Source organism: Triturus cristatus, chromosome 9 (genome assembly GCF_964204655.1).
Source record: "Triturus cristatus chromosome 9, aTriCri1.1, whole genome shotgun sequence".
Taxonomy (NCBI): domain Eukaryota; kingdom Metazoa; phylum Chordata; class Amphibia; order Caudata; family Salamandridae; genus Triturus; species Triturus cristatus.
In genome coordinates this window covers 1283720043-1283739289 of record NC_140592.1, presented here as the reverse complement: position 1 = coordinate 1283739289, position 19247 = coordinate 1283720043, and the positions used below count along the sequence as shown (strand labels likewise).

The following is a 19247-nucleotide window of genomic DNA, read 5'->3' as shown; positions in this document are numbered from 1 at the left end:
ACATCTATATGAACACATATTGAAAAATAAAATAGAAATTGAATTGGTCTGACTCATGACTTTGAACAGTTTGAGAATTATTCCTGCTTTCAATTTCATGGAGAGGCATTTGTTTGCTGCATTTTGATTCAGAATTGGGAACTGCCCTGAAAGTCCGAATGAGGGCCCGTTTGAAGCTTCAAGGCCAATCAGGCATCCAGGAGGTTGGATACATTTGCTTTGCCCCCCTCTGACACTCGGTGTGCGCAGATTACAAGAATGACAAGTGCTCCAGCCCTATGTTACGGAGGCAAATGTGTCCGAGACCTGCTGTCCGTATAGTAGCTCACCTCAGATGGTGCATGGGACTGGCAGCACCGTATAAGAAACTAGTTGGCCAGTCTCTGCTTTCAGTGGGATGCAAAGCTCTGACAAGGCCCCAGTCCAGCACCCTGGTGAGGCCCGCCTGAGGTCCATGTGTAAAACCGCCCTGTAGTAGACTGCTCGGTAATGTCTACCGTCATTTGGCAGGCTGAGAAGACCGGACCAGTACCACAACCTTACTGACTCAGAGCTCTAGCAGGCCTTGTGTGAGGGCACTCGGAACCTGGGGTCTGTGCGCAAGCCCGCTGTTTCCCAGAGTGCCCAGGATGGGGCCCTAGGTCCCATCTCCAGCTGGTCCAGAGGTGGAAGCCCCAGGACCTGGGCTCAATTGTCGGTCCCACCATGTCACTTAGAGCACAGAACAAAGTCCCACAGGCCGACGGATGGCCCCCAAGCTTGGCCAGATTTAGCCCTGGAACAGAGCTCCAGCAGGCCAGACGGCGCAAGCCCTGGAGCCCTGGGCTCTGTTCTGTGGCGAACCATGCTGGGAAGTGCCCGGGATGGGGTCCTGCAGACCGTGGGAGGCCTCCCCAGCTTGGCCAGGTTAAGAATCTCTGGCAGGACCCTGGGTGAAAGCTCCAGTCGGCCTAGGAGTGGAAGCCCAAGGCCCTGGCTTCAATTCTTTGGTCCACTGTATCACTTAGAGCCCAGGAGAGGCTCCCACAGGCCCATGGAGGTTTGCCCTTCTTGGCCAGGTTAAGAAGCTCTGACCATTCTCCGGGTAAGAGCTCCAGCTCGCCTGGGTGTGGAAGTCTCCAGCCCTTGGCTCCCATCTACAGCCTGCTGTGCCACTTAGAGTCCGATAAGGGATCCTGCGGACACAGGATCAGGCTCATAAGGGCCTCCCTGCGTGGCTCAGTTCAGAAGCACTATCCGAGCTCTGGGTCAGAGCTCCAGCTGGCCCAGGAATGGAGGCCCCAGTCCTCCATTCTCCAGGCTGCTATGTTGTATTAACTCCTGGGACAGGGATCTTGCATGCACTGGGGGGGTCTCATGCTTAGTTAGGTTAAGAAGCTCCCAGAGCTCCAGCAGAACCAGGGGTAGACTTCCCCGGCGACAGGCTCCATTCTGCAGACCACTGTGCTACTTAGGGCCTGGGACGGGGTCCCACAGGCACAGAGAGGGCTCCCCTGCTTGGCGTGGTTTAGAAGCTCTGTCTGAGAACTCTGGTTGAGGGTGGAAGCGGAGGGTGGAAGCCCTTGGCTTTGGGATCCATTCTCCAGAATGCCACATCACAAAGTACCCAGGATGGGTCCCACAGGTACTCGGAGAGCTCCTCTGCTTTGCTGGGGAGAAAAAAATGCATGCTAGAGCTCCGTGAGGCCCCCCACAGCTGCATGCCTAAGGGCTAGCTTGGGCTCTCAGAATACGGCCCATGATGTCCCTCCGTGCCAGGCTGGCACCTCCAACGTCGAGTAGAATCAGTTTCATAAGACACAGCGCGACCAGATGGTCATCTGAGAAGCTCGGTGCGCTTGTGGCTGCGAGCCAGGACATCTGGTTGCGTACTTCATAGGAACGCATGGCACACCCAGATGGCCAGTCTGTCCTCAAAGTTCTGATAAGGGCTCATAAGGTTGTTCGAGCCCATAAGATTGTTCGAGCCCAATCAGAGCTCCAAGAGGCGAGATGCATTTGCTCCGATGGCCCCCTCCTTCACTTAGAGTGCACAGATTACAAAAATGGCTAGTGGACTTTCTCTGTATTAGTAGGGTGAAGGTATAGGTGACCTGCAGTTAATCTGGTTGCTCTCCCCTGATAGTGCAGGGTTTCTGGAAGCCTCATACAAGCAACTAGATGGCCAGTCTGTGCTTTTGGTAGGGCTGAATGACTGATTCCATGAGCTTGTCCACAGTGACTTGGAGTGCCCAAGACAGGCTTCCAGAGGCCTTCCCTGCTTTCCTGGGGTGTAATGCTCTGAGTGGGGAGCAGTGGGGACCCCCTTACATGGCTGAGTCCCACCATGGCCCTCCAATTTAAGTAGAAAAGCTTGTCAGAAGGCACAGTGCGACCCAATGTCTGTCTTTCGGGCCCAGCCATCTGGCGGCACAGCCAATAGAAGTGAATGGTGCAACCAGATGGCGCGGCTGCTCCGAAAGTTCAGATGAGGGCTCACTTGAAGCTTCAAGCCCAGCTAGGGCCCTAGGAGATCAGATACATAAACATGAATGATCTTCTCTGATATTACTCCCAAACTCCAGAAGGTCTCCCCGTCTTGGTAGTGGAGCGATGGAAGAATTTTTTTACCAGCTGTGGAGCATGTACAAATGGTGCAAGTTACCAAGAATGGTAGGCTGATCCATAATTCTTCCAGTTGATAAGAGATTGTAGTTGATCTAGATTTATTATAGAGTCAAGGTCTGCTTACACGTCATATTTGGAAACGCGTAGATGTCAGACCTCTCCTAAAGAAAGCCTCCGCGACCCCAGTGATCTCATACATCATCAGCCAATCTCCCTGCTCCCCTACCCGTCCAAAGTACTTGAAAAAGCCATCAACCAGCAGCTCACTGAATTGCAGGAACAAAACCACCTTCTGGACACCTCACAATCAGGATTCCATGCGAACCACAAAACTGAAAATGCTCTGATTGCCGCCACTGATGACATCAGAACACTCCCTGACCACAGAGAAACTGTGGGCCCGATCCGCCTCGACCTCCCTGCGGCGTTCAACACTGTCTCTCATAACACCCTCATCAACAGACTCTACAACATAGGCATACAGCAAGACGCCATCAAGTGGATTGCCTCCTTCATTACAGGACGCACACAGAGCATGCGACTGCCTCCCTTCACCTTTGCCCTAAAATCATATATAGCGTATCCAGTGGTCGAAGTGGGCAGGATTGGCAGGGCACAGCATGCCCCTACTTTTTTTATTTAATGGAATCCGTTCCCATAACTTTTTTCTAAAAAATGCATTCCGGGACGGCAGAAATAGCCATGGCCTATAGGTAGCCCGGCTGGTTAGAACGGGTGGGGTGGGCAGAGAACGAAAAATGACTTGGTCTCTTCCTTCTTGTCCAAAGAAGACAATGACAGTTTCCATTTCTCCTGCTCTTCCCCGGCAGCTGTCCCCCTTCACTGTTTCTTCCTTTTCCTCTTCCTCTTTCTGACTCTGTCTCGCACCGCCTCACTTGCTGAAAACTGTGTCTTCAACACATGGCTCTTACCCTCTCTTTCCTCTCATTTCATTACTTTGCTACCCTGTTAAACGGATCCAAAAGAGAAGGGAACACGTTTGCAGGAAATGTCCTTTTCTGACATTTTTCTATTTTAAAGTGCAGCCTCGGGACGGAGAGGAAAAAAGGTTCAAAATACGAAAAATAACTAAATAAAGCAAGACATGTAGTCTGTTCGCATTGGTTTTATTCACACTCAAACACATTAGTGCCACTTTACAGAGTTTGCCAGTGAAACGTTACTTTAATGTTCTCATCTTTCTTTGAACAGCATTGTTTTCCCTGGCTGGAGAAGTGCACCATTCCTGGAGGTTCTGTAATACCTGGTTGATGCATGGGGTGAAAAAAATTAATAAGATCCTTCTCAGCTGGTTTCCATATTTAATTTTTAAAATGTGTTCCGCGGTTCTGTGTTCAGGGATGTGGTCTCTTTAAACCATACTGCTTGCTTTTTGTAAGGATACAAGCAATGGACATTGAAACGAGCCCCTTCCGGGCCCTGTAGTCATGTCCTTAACTTTTCAGGCAGAAGCACTCACTGATTTCTGAATAATGAGTGTAAAAGAGTTAAGGTGCCATGTCGCTCCTGCTTATAGTTCACATGCTTTACTTAATCTTGCATTCCCTATGAGTGTTTGCTTTTTCTGGGATGCTATTACTTTTATTTTTTTCTTTCAGTCAGCATATTACTCTTGTCTAGTGCATAAATTTGAATTGAGTCGCGTCCAGGTGTTTATAGCGTGGCACAATTGGGTTGCAGCTAAAGGTAGTGGGAGTTTCTCTCAGTAGGGCAGTATGATGTTCAGTTGGCAGAGGATGTGGCACTATGGCCAGAGTTGCCGAATTTGGAACTGGGAATCAGGTTCAGCCTTCATGACCAGTCCACCAGACCACTCTCCTCCTGAGGGACCACATTCCCACGCTGGACCTTAGAAGGCCCAGATAGACCTTAGAAGCCCTGGTGTCTTAGCACCAGCATGTGGACCCTAGCGGTGGCAAGTATGGGTTAAACTTGAAGGCCTGTTCACCACAATCACCTCCAGCCGTGCGGCTGGCGTAGGAAGCAGCACACCCTGGAGTGACAGTGACTCTGTCACTGAAGTCACAGGATCCTTGAGGCCAGTCCGCCTCACCCCCTGGTGCCTCCATTGGCCTTGTTTCAGCAGTAGTAGTGCAACTCACCAGGGATTGGCAATACCGGATTTGCACACACACCAAACTAAGTTCACAAACTTCACGGTCTCTCTGCTTAATGCACAGGCTCTTTTAACATGTGCTGCCTTTTTTGAGGGCACTGGAATTATGTAGCAATGGGGGGCGAAATGTTATCACAGAGGTGACTAAATGATGCAGCAAAAAAAGGCTGCAGCGTAATGCGATACATTTCCCGATACCTTAATATTTTTATATTTACACATATTAACAGTCTCTGCAAAGATTTTGTCTCATTACTACCAGTGTAATATGCAAATCCCACTGTGAGAAAGGGGACCAGTCGAGCTTTGCAAAGGGCCCTCCACTTCGCAGCAACACAAGTAACATTTTTAGTAACTTTTGATCTGCTTGAGCTACAAACAATTTTTTTGTTAAAACCGTCAGGTTATTCAGCAGAAGATGTATTACGTGACTAATATAGCAGAGCCATTATTATGTGGAAAACATTTGTAAATTAGGATATTTCGCCATTCACGTTGGAACTGCTCTTGTGGAAAAAGGAAGGAGAAGTGTTGATGACAGAAGCTGCATGGCTCAGAGACAGATGGCTTGTGATTACACTATTAAGCGTATTTGGGACATTCTGTGATTGAAAACATATCCCACTTTGTGAATGTTTTTAATGTCAAAAACTCATATTAAACCTTAAATAAACATGTGTATCCATTGGTTGAATTAAATAACGTAATGAACTATAACTGACCTGTGAAATGACAAACAAATACTAAAAATTAAGATGTTTTGTTTTTCTGGCCACAAAGCTGAGTCCGCCCACTAACCCAATCCTCAGGTTATTCCCGCCCTCTGATTCCCCGCCCACATTTCCCCTACTTTTTTCCCACTTTGACCACTGGCCATATCATGAGGAACATCATTCAGCTCTAAACTGTTCAACATCCAAACAACCCCCTTACAGACTTTGTTAGATCCCACAGACTCAACATAATCTCCTACTTGCGGCGTTGTTTTTACTTGCACGCACTGCTACAACATTTCCATCTGTGTTGTACATCATTTGGTAGACAGCCTATTGTTCCTTCTGCACTGTGTGGGGCTCCGGGGGCCGGATTCTGTCTTGACTCGGTGTTTCAGCCTACCCGCCCTGGTCCGACTCGGTAGCCAATACCGTTGAGCGGAGGGCGGGCAGACAAGAGCAAGACACGCCCAGTAAAACCGGAACTGTCGAGCGGTTAGCGCTCTAACATCAATCCACACAGGGCTATTTAGCCCCTCGGAGGTCGAAGCGCGCAGCGGTTGCGCGCAGAGGGGCGCCATTGACGGCGCCGAAGACCAGCCAAAGACCTGCCCGTCTGCGCCCGTCCGCGACAGGACGGGGCCAGGGGCTATGGGGCCAAACAACACTGACCACCCATCTACGCCGATCCCTAGGACGACCTACTCAGCACAGGTACTCCTTGCGATAGGCCAGAATCAACATCAGCCTCGAGAGTGTATGATGGGAAGATGTCTCCAGTTAGACAGCCCATTTTCTTGCCGCTTTTGTCGAGCTCAATTTGGTATAGTTTCACAGGAGACTGGTTTTAATAAAAATACCCATTTTGCAAGCGTTAAAATGAATGGAAGTAAATCCTTTGTCGGAAGGAAAAACTTACTCTGTAACATTAGATCCCTTTCTAAACATACGTCTGAGGTATGGGATCTAATTTCCACCTCTGAGCCTGATTTTTGCTTTCTCACAGAAACTTGGCTCAAACCCCATTCTAATCCAGCAATTGCGTTAGCAATTCCCTCAGGCTACAAAATAATTAGACTGGACCGTCCGAGCAAGATAGGAGGGGGGATAGCCATTGTACATAAACATGACATTTACTGTACCATTCTGGCTGAATTGAGCTCACCAGTTATTGAATTATTGGTTTTTAAATTTCACTATTCTCCTAAAAACATCCAGACGGGTGCTTTAGTATATCGCCCCCCAGGTCCATGCACTAATTTTTCCAACACGTTAATTGAGGCTCTTGCCCCTCATATTACTATTGACAGGGACTTTTTATTGGTGGGGGATTTCAACATACACAGTGATGTGATAGACTGTAAAGACGCACAATCTGTGTTAAATGATCTATCCTTACTTGGGCTAACCCAAAGGAACTCTGGGCCAACTCACCGGGCAGGACACACATTAGACTTGATTTTATCCAAATTTCCGGCAGTCACATGCTCTCCGCCCATTCAAGTAAGTTGGACTGACCACTATATTATAGAATTTTATTCTTCCTACTCTACTAACACTTTGCACAGACCAACTGCTCTTCCCTGTCTCCGTCGGCAGTGGCACAAAGTGAATAAAGAAGTTTTTTCCAACAACTTTATTGAGCCCTCCATTACTCGTTTGGACAATGTGGAAAGTGTTTTGAGTAAATTGGAAGCGGCGTCTGGAGCAGCCATAGATAATATAGCCCCCATAAAGAGCTTCAAATCCCGGCCTACTCAGAAACAGGAAGTTTGGTTCTCCAATGACCTGAAAATATTAAAACAAGCAGCTAGAAAACTGGAGAAAAGATGGAGGTCCTCCCATTTGGAGAGCGATAGAAAGCTCTATTGGGTTTCGCTATCTAGCTATCATAAAGCAATCCGGAGTGCGAGGAAAACACATATAACTTCTCAAATCTCGGCAGCAGGGAATTCTTCCAGGGTTCTTTACCAGGTACTTAACTCTTTTGTCAAACCAGTAGCGTGTGAAAGCACCGAACTTGTATCTCAGCAGCTCTGTAACAACATATCCTCTTTTTTCTCTAATAAAATTGATGTTATTTACGAGAAAATTGTGGCATCCAATGCTGTTATGGTTGCAGACGTAGCTTCTGCCTTTCAAAATACAGAGTTTGATCATGGCACACACACTCTGGACTCCTTTCCCCCCATTACTGATGAGGAGCTATCTGTATTAGTTAAACAGATCAAAAGTGGTAGTCCAGACGATACCATTCCAGCTAGATTAATACCCTCTCTATTTGACACATTATGTCCCACTATCATCAAACTTATTAATCTGTCTCTGAGTACAGGGTCTGTCCCTAAAGAATGGAAGCGTGCACTTGTCAGGCCCATCAGGAAAAATACCGCCATTGCCTGGTCTGAACTATCCAACCTGAGACCAATTTCACTGTTACCTTTTCTTGGGAAACTTACAGAAAAGTATGTCAATAGACTCCTTTCCAACTTTATTGAAACTGTGGGCGGCCTTGACCACTCTCAATCTGGTTTTAGGCCGAAACACAGTACAGAGTCTACATTACTTTCTGTTATGGACGACCTGCACATGTTCCAGGATAAGGGTTACTCAGTGATCTTGGTCTTACTGGACTTGTCAGCAGCGTTCGACACCGTGTCACATAACATTCTTACTGACCGGTTGTCGAACGTAGGGGTGAAGAACAAAGCTCTGGCATGGTTGGGAAGCTTCCTCTCTGATCGTACCCAGACTGTCACCATGGGTACGTATCGCTCAGCAGAGATGAAAGTCTCGAAAGGGGTGCCACAGGGCTCTTGTTTAAGCCCAACACTTTTCAACATCTACGTGGCACCCCTAGCGAGAGTGATGCGTAAATTTGGTTTTATCCCCGTGTCTTACGCGGACGATACGCAGCTCCTCTTCCCTTTTAAGACTCTTACCCCGGAATTGAGGAGGTCTTTCTCTGCTGGCATGGAAACTGTGGCATGTTGGATGTCCTCCAACTACCTACAGTGTAATGTAAATAAAACGGAGGTCATGCTGTTTGGTGAAGCAAAGATACTTTGGACCCCTGACTGGTGGCCTCCTGGTCTGGGCATATCACCTGAGCCCAAACAGATTGTTAAAAACCTGGGGGTTCGCCTTGACCAGGATTTGTCATTGAAACAACATACGAACTATGTCACTGGCGTATGCTTCCACACTATTAGCTTGCTGCGTAAAGTTTTTCCATTGCTGCCTGAGCAATTCAGGAAAACGCTGGTGCAGGCCCTTGTTATGAGTCGGATTGACTATTGTAATGGTCTCCTACTCTCTGCAAATGAGGGAGTACTGAATAGACTTCAGGTAATACAAAACACCGCGGCTCGCCTTGTTCTAAATGCCCCCCCAAGAACAGCATCGAAGCCTCTGTTAGAAGAACTCCATTGGCTTCCTATCCGTCAAAGGATAAAATTTAAAACTTGCTGTTTAATACACAAGAGCCTAAATAGACAAGGTCCACTTTATTTGGAAAAGAAATTTATCCCATACATTCCATCTAGAACGCTCAGATCTAGTAATGGGCACTCACTGGTAGTGCCGCGTGCTAAGAAAGCCAGGCACGGAAGTAAGGCACTCTCAGTGTTGGGACCTAAATTGTGGAACTGTCTTCCTGTAGCTATTCGTTCCTGTTCTGAACATTTGGTGTTCAGGAAACAACTAAAAACCCTGCTGTTCACAAATGCAATCTAAATGCCTTCCGCATGCTCCACTCTTGATATAGGAATCTTATGCCAGAAGCGCAGAGATACTCCAGTTGGAGTCGATTCCAGCGCTATATAAACCTGCAAATAAATAAATAAATATGCAGACGACACTCAACTGATTCTCTCGCTCACCGATGACCCCTCAATGCCAAAACCAACTTTTGCAATGCCATGACCAACGTAGCCAAATGGATGAGAGACAACTGCCTCCAACTCAACTTCGACAAAGCTGAAGTGCTGATGTTCAGGAAGCCATGGGACCACAGCTGGTGGCCTGCAGAACTTGAGCCTACACCCACAGTCATTGACCATGCATACAACCTTGGCCTCATTCTGGACAACCAACTAACTATGAAACGACAGGTCAACACAGTCACTTCCTCCTACTTCCACACACTTAGCATGTGCGGCAGGATGTTCAGATGGATTCCAACCAACACCAGAAAGACTGTGACTCAGGCCCTCATCTCCAGTTGCCTCAAATACGCTGGCATCTCCACCCAGTTCCTAAGAAGACTCCAGACCATACAAAACACAGTAGTCAGACTCATTCTGAACCTCCCAAAATGAATCTACACCTAAGAGACCTCTCACTGGCTCCCCATCCAGGAAAGATGCCAGCTCAAGATCCTCACGCACACCTACAAAACCTTCCACAAGCTAGTAGGACCTGCCTACATCAACCATCGACTGAACTTCCACCAATCCTCTAGACACCAGCGCTCCTCTCCATTCGCCCTCCCACACACCTCTGGCATCCGTCGCAGCAGTGGCCGCTCCTTCTCCTACATCGCTGCCAAGACCTGGAACGACCTTCCCCCCCAGCTTCGTACTGCTCCCCTCGCTGACAGACTTCAGGAAGAGACTCAAGACCTGGCTGTTCGCCAGAGACTCAGAGCCTAGCTATCCCAGGGGTGACAGCACTGCGCTTTACAAATGCTGTTGATTGATTGAGGGTTCTCATAAATAAGCCCTTGTGTTTTGTTGGGTTTCTTCACTCTTGTACCAGTTCGCATCTGGCTACCTAATGTTAGGCATCTTTAATATTTTTAGGTTGCGCTTCGATTGACCTGTTATATCTATTCTGTGAGGTTTGGCAAACCCACTGATTGCCATTGGTTACTATCGGTGGCATTCAGAAATGCTGGCCTCTTATTGGTGCATTTCTGTCAAAGTCCCTCCTCCGTGTGTTTAGTTCTCTTTCCAGCGATTTCACTCTGAGAACATTTCAGTTGGCCATCACACAGTACAGTGTGGGAAGGCCTCTCTTCCCTCCTCCCGTCTGGCTATTGCAGGTCAGGAGTTGTGTTTTTTGTTTTGTAGTTTTATACAGGGTGAAGTCAACCTGAAGGCATTGGAGTGCTTTGCAAGAGCACCAGTTACTTTAGATACAGACACATTCCTTTTTGGTCAGGCACGGAGAGACACATGCTCTATGTTTCTGCTTTTTTTTTTTTTTTTTAACTTTAAAGGATAGAGTGGCGCCCGCTTCAGGGACACCACGGTTTATGTTTCCGCTTTTTTTTTTTTCTTATAGCTCAGCTTGGCACCCGCTTCAGGGACACCATGCTTTGTTTCAGTTTCTCTTTTTTTTAACTTTAAAGCTCAGCTCAGCACAGCACCCGATACAGGGACACCGCGCAATGTTTCTGATTTTTTTTTTACTTTAAAGATAAGAGTGGCACCTGCTACAGGGGCACTGAGCTTTATGTTTTAACTCTTTTGCATTTGCCAATCCTCTGGGATATTACCAAACTTGATGGACACGCCATTCACCCAATGCCTGAAGGGGGAGGCCAATGGCTTGGGGGTTGTTTTGCAATTACTAAACAGGTGCGTATGAAAAAAAATTAGTGTAGAATATTAATCGTGTATGGCACCATAAACTCAGAGCAGGGAGCCCTCGAACTGAAAACATGAATTACCTGTGCTTTATTTATTTATCATTGCTCACAACGCCCTGCAAACACATCAGTCACCTATAGAACTAATAATCCCCTCACACCATTTCACGCTTTACTTCTCTTAGAAATACCAAAAAGCTGAAAGAAAACCTTTGCTTATCCTCCTCGGAGCCTTCCTCTATTTACGTTTGGTGTCACTTCTAATATATCACTTCGGTCTACTTTTCTAGAATACAATAGCGAGCTGCGCCTCATGCTAACACTAGCTGCTGTGTAGACTTTTGCCTGCTCTTTGTGAGTTATCCCAAGGAAGAGCACTCTATAGAGGGATAGTGGACCCTTCTAACTGACCCAAAGAGCGTCATAAATGGATCTTTTATTTCATTTGATGTGTGTTTGTGTCAGAGCCTTGCAGCCCCAGTGTTTGTCATGTACAGTAAGGGCTTAAGTGGATTTTTCATATGGGCGTGGCCGATGGCATTAGGGGAGTGGCTTAGAACACTTAAGCTTAAAATCTGTACTTTGCATAGTGTGCTGCCTCACTTGTATTTTGCTGCTTCTGTCACTGCATCCAGATATATAATAGAACAAGTAACATTACACCTGCAACAAGCCAGGACTATTGGCTTTGTCAATATTTGTAAATTGCATAGGATAAAAAGGCAACAACTATGACTTTGTTGTATATGATATTGAAAATGCGTCCAACCTTGTGGGCGAGTTTGTGGCGTAAGTCTAAAGCTGCAGAATTTAGAGCTGAGCAAAGCAGGTTTGAGCTTGACATCTGCTCAACATCCTGTGATTCAAAATATGAAAATGTCCTAGTGTAATGTAAATGGTGCTCATGTCAAGCGCTCCAAGTTTGTGCTATATAAAACTGAAAAAGGAGTCTCTTTGAATTTATATCAAAAGTAGTGATGGCTGGTACTATTGCAGAGATATTTTTTTTTTCTTTTCAACCTGGAGGTAAAAATGGAGAGCCCGATTTGGACCGGTCTCGACACCTATTTTTACCAACTACCGGTTCTGGCAGGACCTGGTCCACTTAAAGCCCTGTGTACAGTCACTGTCTAAGGCATTCATTGCCTGCCTTCCAATAATCTAAGTCAGAAATATGAGTTTATGTGGTAAACCCTGCACCTTCTCTTCTTAAATATATTTTTCCTGTGAAAAGTTTACAGAAATGAACCAGGAAACAGATCTCTGAAAATGTGCAGAAATTGGTGCAAACACACCTACTTTCGAAGTTATAACTTATTCCAGGGACTAAAATTTACAATGGGCCAATTATACCGGATCAGATCATTACCGCAGCATATTGGTAATTCCCGGTATCATATTACTGCAGTGGTTTTCATGAGAGACTCATAAGGCCCTCATTGTTTGTGACTCCAGAATATTGATGAGCTATTAGCTCACTTGGAAATAAAAATACTGGTCGCTTTCAGGTGCAAGAAGATTGTAAGTCAGAATATCAAAGACCTAAACATTGAGAAGGTGAGTGAAGACAGGTAAGCATAGATTTACGATTCTTAACTACATACCTTGAAAATATTGAAATCATCAAGGTATATGTATGTTAATTATAGTAAACTTAAGCTTCCCTATATAAACATTCCTTCACAATAGTGTTGCCACAGTATTCTTGCCTTGCAATCCTATGTTCTGTAGTCGATATTCTAGTGGAATATCGTTCAGCATACTGTGGTATAATGGGCACCGTAATTTGCTAAGAAATTGTAACATTTTGCAGCAAAGGCTATTGGCGTTGCATTATTATTATCAATGTCAATAGCTCAAACCTATAGTAATGCGAGACCTATTGCATTGCAAATGCTTGTTGTCATTCCCTCTGGTTCCCTGTTTGTACTACGCTCCGGCGAATGGCTGCTCTTAATGCTGCTCCTGAGCACCTTTGGCTGCTCTTCTCAGGATCTCTCTGGGTCCTCATGAACCTGCAGTGGGGAGTGGTTCAAACAGTGCATGTGAAGTCTGGCATTCATCATAGCATTGAGGTGGACTTTAATAACATAAATGTAAAAGCTGAGTTTCAGACTCTGGTTTTAAGACTCCGCCCCCTGTGACCCCGCCCCCTGTGACTCCTCCCCCTCTGGGTCCTCAGATCTACAGTGGGGAGTGGTTCAAACAGTGCATGTGAAGTCTGGCATTCATCACAGCATAGAGGTGGACTTTAATAACATAAATGTAAAAAAGTTGAGTTTCAGACTCTTGGTTTTTAAGACCCCGCCCCCTGTGACCCAGCCCCCTGTGACTCCTCCCCCTCTGGGTCCTCAGATCTACAGTGGGGGAGTGGTACAAACAGTGCATGTGAAGTCTGTCATTCATCACAGCATTGGGATGGAGTTTAATATAAATGTAGAAGTTGAGTTTCAGACTCTTGTTTTTATGACCCCGCCCCCTGTGACCCCGCCTCCTGTGACTCCTCCCCCTCTGGGTCCTCAGATCTACAGTGGGGAGTGGTACAAACAGTGCAAGTGGTGTGTCATTCATCACAGCACTGAGGTGGAGTTTAGTAACATGAATGTAGAAGTTGAGAGTCAGACTACTTTGCATGACCCCGCCCCCAGTGACCCCGCCCCCTCTGATAGCCACGCCCTGACCCCCACTGCATGAGTTGCCGAGTTCAGCGTTCCTCTTCCCACCGGTGCTGTCAGTGCTGCGCCGCGGGTGGTCTCTGGCTCGAGCCCCCCCCCCCCCCACCCGGGATGACCCTGGGCCCTCCGCTGTGATTGGCGGGTGCTGACCCGCCCCCTCCCACGCCTCCAGCAGCAGCAGGTGCCCGCCTCCTCCCCGGCAGTGCCTGCCCGGCTCACCGTGAGGGCCTCTGGAGGCTCCGCCGTCCCTGGGGAGGCCTCAGCACCGCTCTCCGGTAACCGATCCCGGAGCGTCCGTCTCCAGGCAACCGAGGTCACGTGCTCACCCCATCCGCAGCCGTATCCAGGCAACGGGGCCAGCTGCTTCAACACGCCCAACCGCCTGTGAAAACCACCCGAAGAAGAGGCGCCTGAGTAACGATGTAAAGAGGAGGCAGTGTGGCACGTTGGATTCAGCCGCTTGAAGCCCCGCGTGTGGCCCCCATTCCTCTCTGCCACAGCGAGCCTCGTGCTCGTCCCCGACATGTGCCTCCTGGAGTCCTGGGCCCCTGCCGTCCAACTTAGGCCCCGCGCACTGGCGGACCGCCTCCGCGAAGCGACGCCGGTGACGTCATGGCACAGGAGCGGGCACGTCACGCGCACCGCACAGAAGAGGCGCTGAGTGCATCCGCACCAATCCTCCTATTCTTGGTGGGGAACTTCCTCTTTCATGGCTCCCCTCCAGCTATCCACCATTTATCTGCCTCCCGCCTTCATCTACCGGCCCCCATCCACCTTCCTCCAGCCACCCACCTCCATCCACCTGCCTCCAGCCTCCCTCCACCATTCACTTGCCTCCCTCCACTGGCCTCACACCTGCATCCACCTGCCTTCAGCCTCCCACCTCCATCCACCTGCCTCCATCCACCCACCTCCATACACCTGCCTCCAGCCACAGACCTCCATCCACCTGCCTCCAGCCACAGACCTCCATCCACCTGCCTCCAGCCACCCACCTCCATCCACCTGCCTCCAGCCACAAACCTCCATCCACCTGCCTCCAGCCACCCACCTCCATCCACCTGCCTCCCGCCACCCACCTCCATCCACCCGCCTCCAGCCACCCACCTCCATCCACCCGCCTCCAGCCTCCCACCTCCATCCACCTGCCTCCAGCCAACCACCTCCATCCACCTGCCTCCGGCCTCCCACCTCCATCCACCTGCCTCCAGCCTCCCACCTGCAGCCTCCCAACTCCATCCACCTGCCTGCAGCCTCCCCCCTCCATCCACCTGCCTCCAGCCTCCCACCTACATCCACCTGCCTCCTCCCACCTACATCCACCTGCAGCCTCCCACCTTCATTCACCGCCCTCCAGCCTCCCACCTCCAGCCACCTGCCTCCAGCCACCCACCTCCACCAGCCACCCAACTGCCTCCCGCCACCCACCTCCATCCACCTGCCTTAAGCCTCCCACATCCATCCACCTGCCTTCAGCCTCCCACCTCTATCCACCCGCTTTCAGCCTCCCTTCTCCCACCTGCCTCCACCTGCTTCCAGACACCCACCTGCCTCCAGCTGCTTCCCGCCACCCACCTGCCTCCAGCTGCTTCCAGCCACCCACCTGCCTCTACTTGCTTCCAGCCACCCACCTCCATCCACCTGCTTCCAGCCACCCACCTCCATCCACCTGCTTTCAGCCACCCACCACCCACTTCCATCCACCTGCTTCCAGCCACCCACCTCCGCCAGCCGCCCTCCCACCTCCATCCACCTGCCTCCAGCCTCACACCTCCACCTGCCTTCAGCCTCCCACCTCCATCCACCTGCCTTCAGCCTCCCACCTCCATCCACCTGCTTCAAGCCACCCACTTGCTTCAAGCCACCCACCTCCACCCACCTGCCTCTAGCCACCCACCTCCATCCACCTGCCTCCAGCCACCCACACCAATCCACCTGCCTCCAGCCTCCCACCTCCATCCACCTACCTTCAGCCTCCCACCTCCATCCACCTACCTTCAGCCTCCCACCTTTATCCACACACCCACCTCCATCCACTTACCTCCACCCACCCACCTCCATCCACCTGCCTTAGGCCACCCACCTCCACCCACCAGCCTGAGCCTTCCACCTCCATCCACCAGCCTGCAGCCACCCACCTCCACATGCCGGCCACCTGCCTCCATCCACCCACCTCCATCCTCCCACCTCCATCCACCTGCCTCCGGCCTCCCACCTCCATCCACCTGCCTCCAGCCTCCCACCTACATCCACCTGCAGCCTCCCATCTACATCCACCGCCCTCCTGCCACCGACCTCCATCCACCTGCCTCCAGCCACCCACCTCCACCAGCCGCCCTCCCACCTCCATCCACCTGCCTCCAGCCTCCCACCTCCACCTGCCTTCAGCCTCCCACCTCCATCCACCTGCTTCAAGCCACCCACCTGCTTCAAGCCACCGACCTCCATCCACCTGCCTGCAGCCGCCCACCTCCATCCACCTGCCTGCAGCCGCCCACCTCCATCCACCTGCCTGCAGCCGCCCACCTCCATCCACCTGCCTGCAGCCGCCCACCTCCATCCACCTGCCTGCAGCCGCCCACCTCCATCTACCTGCTTCTAGCCACCCTCCTACATCTACTTGCTTCCAGCCACCCTCCTACATCTACCTGCTTCCAGCCACCCTCCTACATCCACCTGCCTTCAGCCTCCCAGGTTTTGAAGCATCCAGCCTAATAGCATGATAGAACGTAGCTGTGACTGACCATGTTGCATCATGACCAAGTCTTGTTCCATGATGTCTATGACAGAGGATACACTGCTGTCCAAAGAATATATCCTGGACGACAGAGTCGTTAACCCATTGTCTACTACAGAGAGAGTTTTCTCTAAATTAATACAATCAATTTCTCGTATTTATTCTGCAGTCTCTGCTTTGATGCCCTTCCATGCTTCATTATAAGCAGCATAGATACCGGCATATATGAAACGTTTTTGACCCGGTTTTCTTGGTCCTAGCAAGAATTCCCTAAGGTCTGCGCCTTCTTGAAGTAAAGTTAAGTGTTGTTTTACATCCTCTAGTGTAGCTTTCTGTAGCCAATCAAGGCAAAGTTTCCCTACACTGTAAGTTGTTACTTCCCCCGGATGCTGTCCTTGGACATAACGTGGGTCTGGCCTATGAAAGGTAAAACCTTGTGTTTTGTTCAGGAATCTATCTTGACAGTTGTTTGTGTCTAAGGGCCAGAGCAACCATTTTTTCCATTCAGGATCTGATCTGTTATTATTCAAAATAGTATGTACGTCGACCTCCCCCTGTGTAGTGCTTTCACTTGTAGGTGCACGTATAGACGGAGTGTTCATGTCTTTTATCTTGGCTATTCCAAGGCATGATGTTTATTGAACAGTGTCGTTCAAAAACATAATTTGCTCAGGGATGATACAGGCTCTAAACAAAGCTTCTATTCCCTGTACTTGCCAATCTTTAGTACCCAAAACAGTTTTCGTCTCTCTTTCCAAAAGTCGTAACCCTGTCTAGATAGTTTGGCAATAAAATAAAGGCTGTAGAATAAATCTGGTATTTGTTAACATAGTTTTCCTTCCTGTCTTATTGACATTCTTAAAGTAAAATGTCTCTGCATTCGAGATATTAAACCCTGAAAAATATGGAAATTTTATTGCAAATGTTTTCGAGCTACCCTTTGGTGGCGTAGGACAATGTTCCCATTGGTTATACATAAATACATTTCTAGGTGTTGCAGATTTATGCAAGAAATTATGACCATAGTGGTTATAACAATACAGTTGTTCATAGTCTGATGAACCTTGTAAATATTCATTATTAGTGAATGCAGTTGACATCTCTAGATCAGACATCATATTATTAACAGTCTCGGAGTCCCAATCATCAGAAAAGGTACTGGAGGTACTAAAGTCACTTAATGAAATTTTAAATAGGAATCTTCAAAATCTCAGACGGGCCAAAAATGTCATATTCGGTTCTGTCCCAAACTATACCATCAGGTATAGGAATCGCTGTGATGTTCACTGCTGACAAGTCTCTTGCTTCACAATGGGATGATTTGTGGGGCTGGAGAAGTAAGTTCACTCTTTTACTTGCTGTGTCTGTTTGAATATATCTTCCATTAATCAGCATAACCCAGAGTTATTGCCAGAGCTAACCAAAGTAGAAAGAAGAATATTCCCAAAACAATCCATACTTCAATCCATGGTGAAACCAGATAAGTTTTTTCTAGTAGATGAAAAAAGCCTGTTGCTTGTTCTTTGAAAGTTCTTTGTGCTGGCGTCGTTTCAGGCTCGCTGGGATCCTCAGAAAACGTATCAAAGTTCATGAAATAGCCAGAAGCAGTCCTGTCAATGGTTGGAATTGCATCCGTATTTGATGAAATTGGTGGAACCAGTTGATCACTTGTCACTTTGTTGTAAACAGGTGTATCTGGACGAACTGTCATTTGGGTCTCAAGAGGTACAAGGTCCATAGCATTGTTGCTTAGTCCTCTGTTTCTTACTGCCGAATCTTCAAATGTGATGAGTCTTTCAGTTTGAACCTCATGGATTGTAGCTAGAGGAGTGCGTCTGATACATTGGCGGAGTCCACTTGGCCTACTGTTCAGTATCGGCCACATAGTGTGGTTTGATCAGTTCGATGGTCGACAAATCTTTTCTCCTTTTTACCAGAAAGGGGCGGCAAAAGTACTGTTCTTGATCCGTGGATGGCTAGGACAGGTACTGGTTGTCTGTATGAAGGCCCAAATTCCTTCTTATCCGCGATCTTTTCTCTAACTAGATCACCAAGCTTTGGGATCCAGACAGGCCTTGCTGGGACGGCCGGATTTTTCTCAGTGGTGGTTGGCTTCAGGACCACGTTGCTTTCTTGCGTTCTTAGTTTATTTAAGTCTTTTAAAAGAGCCAAACGATCTTTGATATCAAATTGTTTGTTTTCCACCACTGTGCCTTTCATATCTAAGTTCAGAACCAACATTCTAGTCCCAAACAGGACCTCATATGGAGTGACACCCCCTAGAGAACTTCTTGGCAAGTTGTTTATTGCGCGCTGGACCCCATATAAATGTTTGACCCACCCATCACCCGAACCTAATACCCTAGCTGTTATAGATTACTTTATGTCACTGTTTTTTCTTTCCACAACAGAATTTCCCTCAGGATGGAATGGAGAAGAATACCGCAATGCTACGCCCAGACTGGCCATGGCTTCTTTGTAAGCCCTAGAGCTAGACGCAGGACCCTGTTCAGAATGTAGTGTGCCTATTGCGTATGTGCTGATAAAGACTTGAAAATCTTTTATAACATTTCGTGCGTCAGCCGAGCGCTGAGGCCACGTCCATAGGATCCTAGACTCAGTGTTTCTGGGATTGCATTCGTCCATGAGGACGCATATATATCGTTAGTCTGATGCTATCTAACAATGGTGTCTGAACTGGGCTGGCTACATTGTAGTCAGGTGTCTGGTGGCGTTCTGTACTGCGATCTCTATTGCATGCTATACAGTTATCAATGAAGATGTG

The 19247-nt window shown here is 48.5% G+C and overlaps 1 protein-coding gene across 1 annotated transcript in view; it reads right to left on the bottom strand.

The window, feature by feature from the left end:
• The window catches only part of TTC6 (tetratricopeptide repeat domain 6), a 1112931-nt gene extending 1098730 nt beyond the window's left edge, over nt 1-14201 (bottom strand). The window contains exon 1 of the mRNA XM_085627931.1: nt 13945-14201. The gene's annotated coding sequence lies outside the window, so the exon portion shown is untranslated. The remainder of the gene's footprint in view (nt 1-13944) is intronic.
• Nucleotides 14202-19247: the final 5046 nt, after the last annotated feature.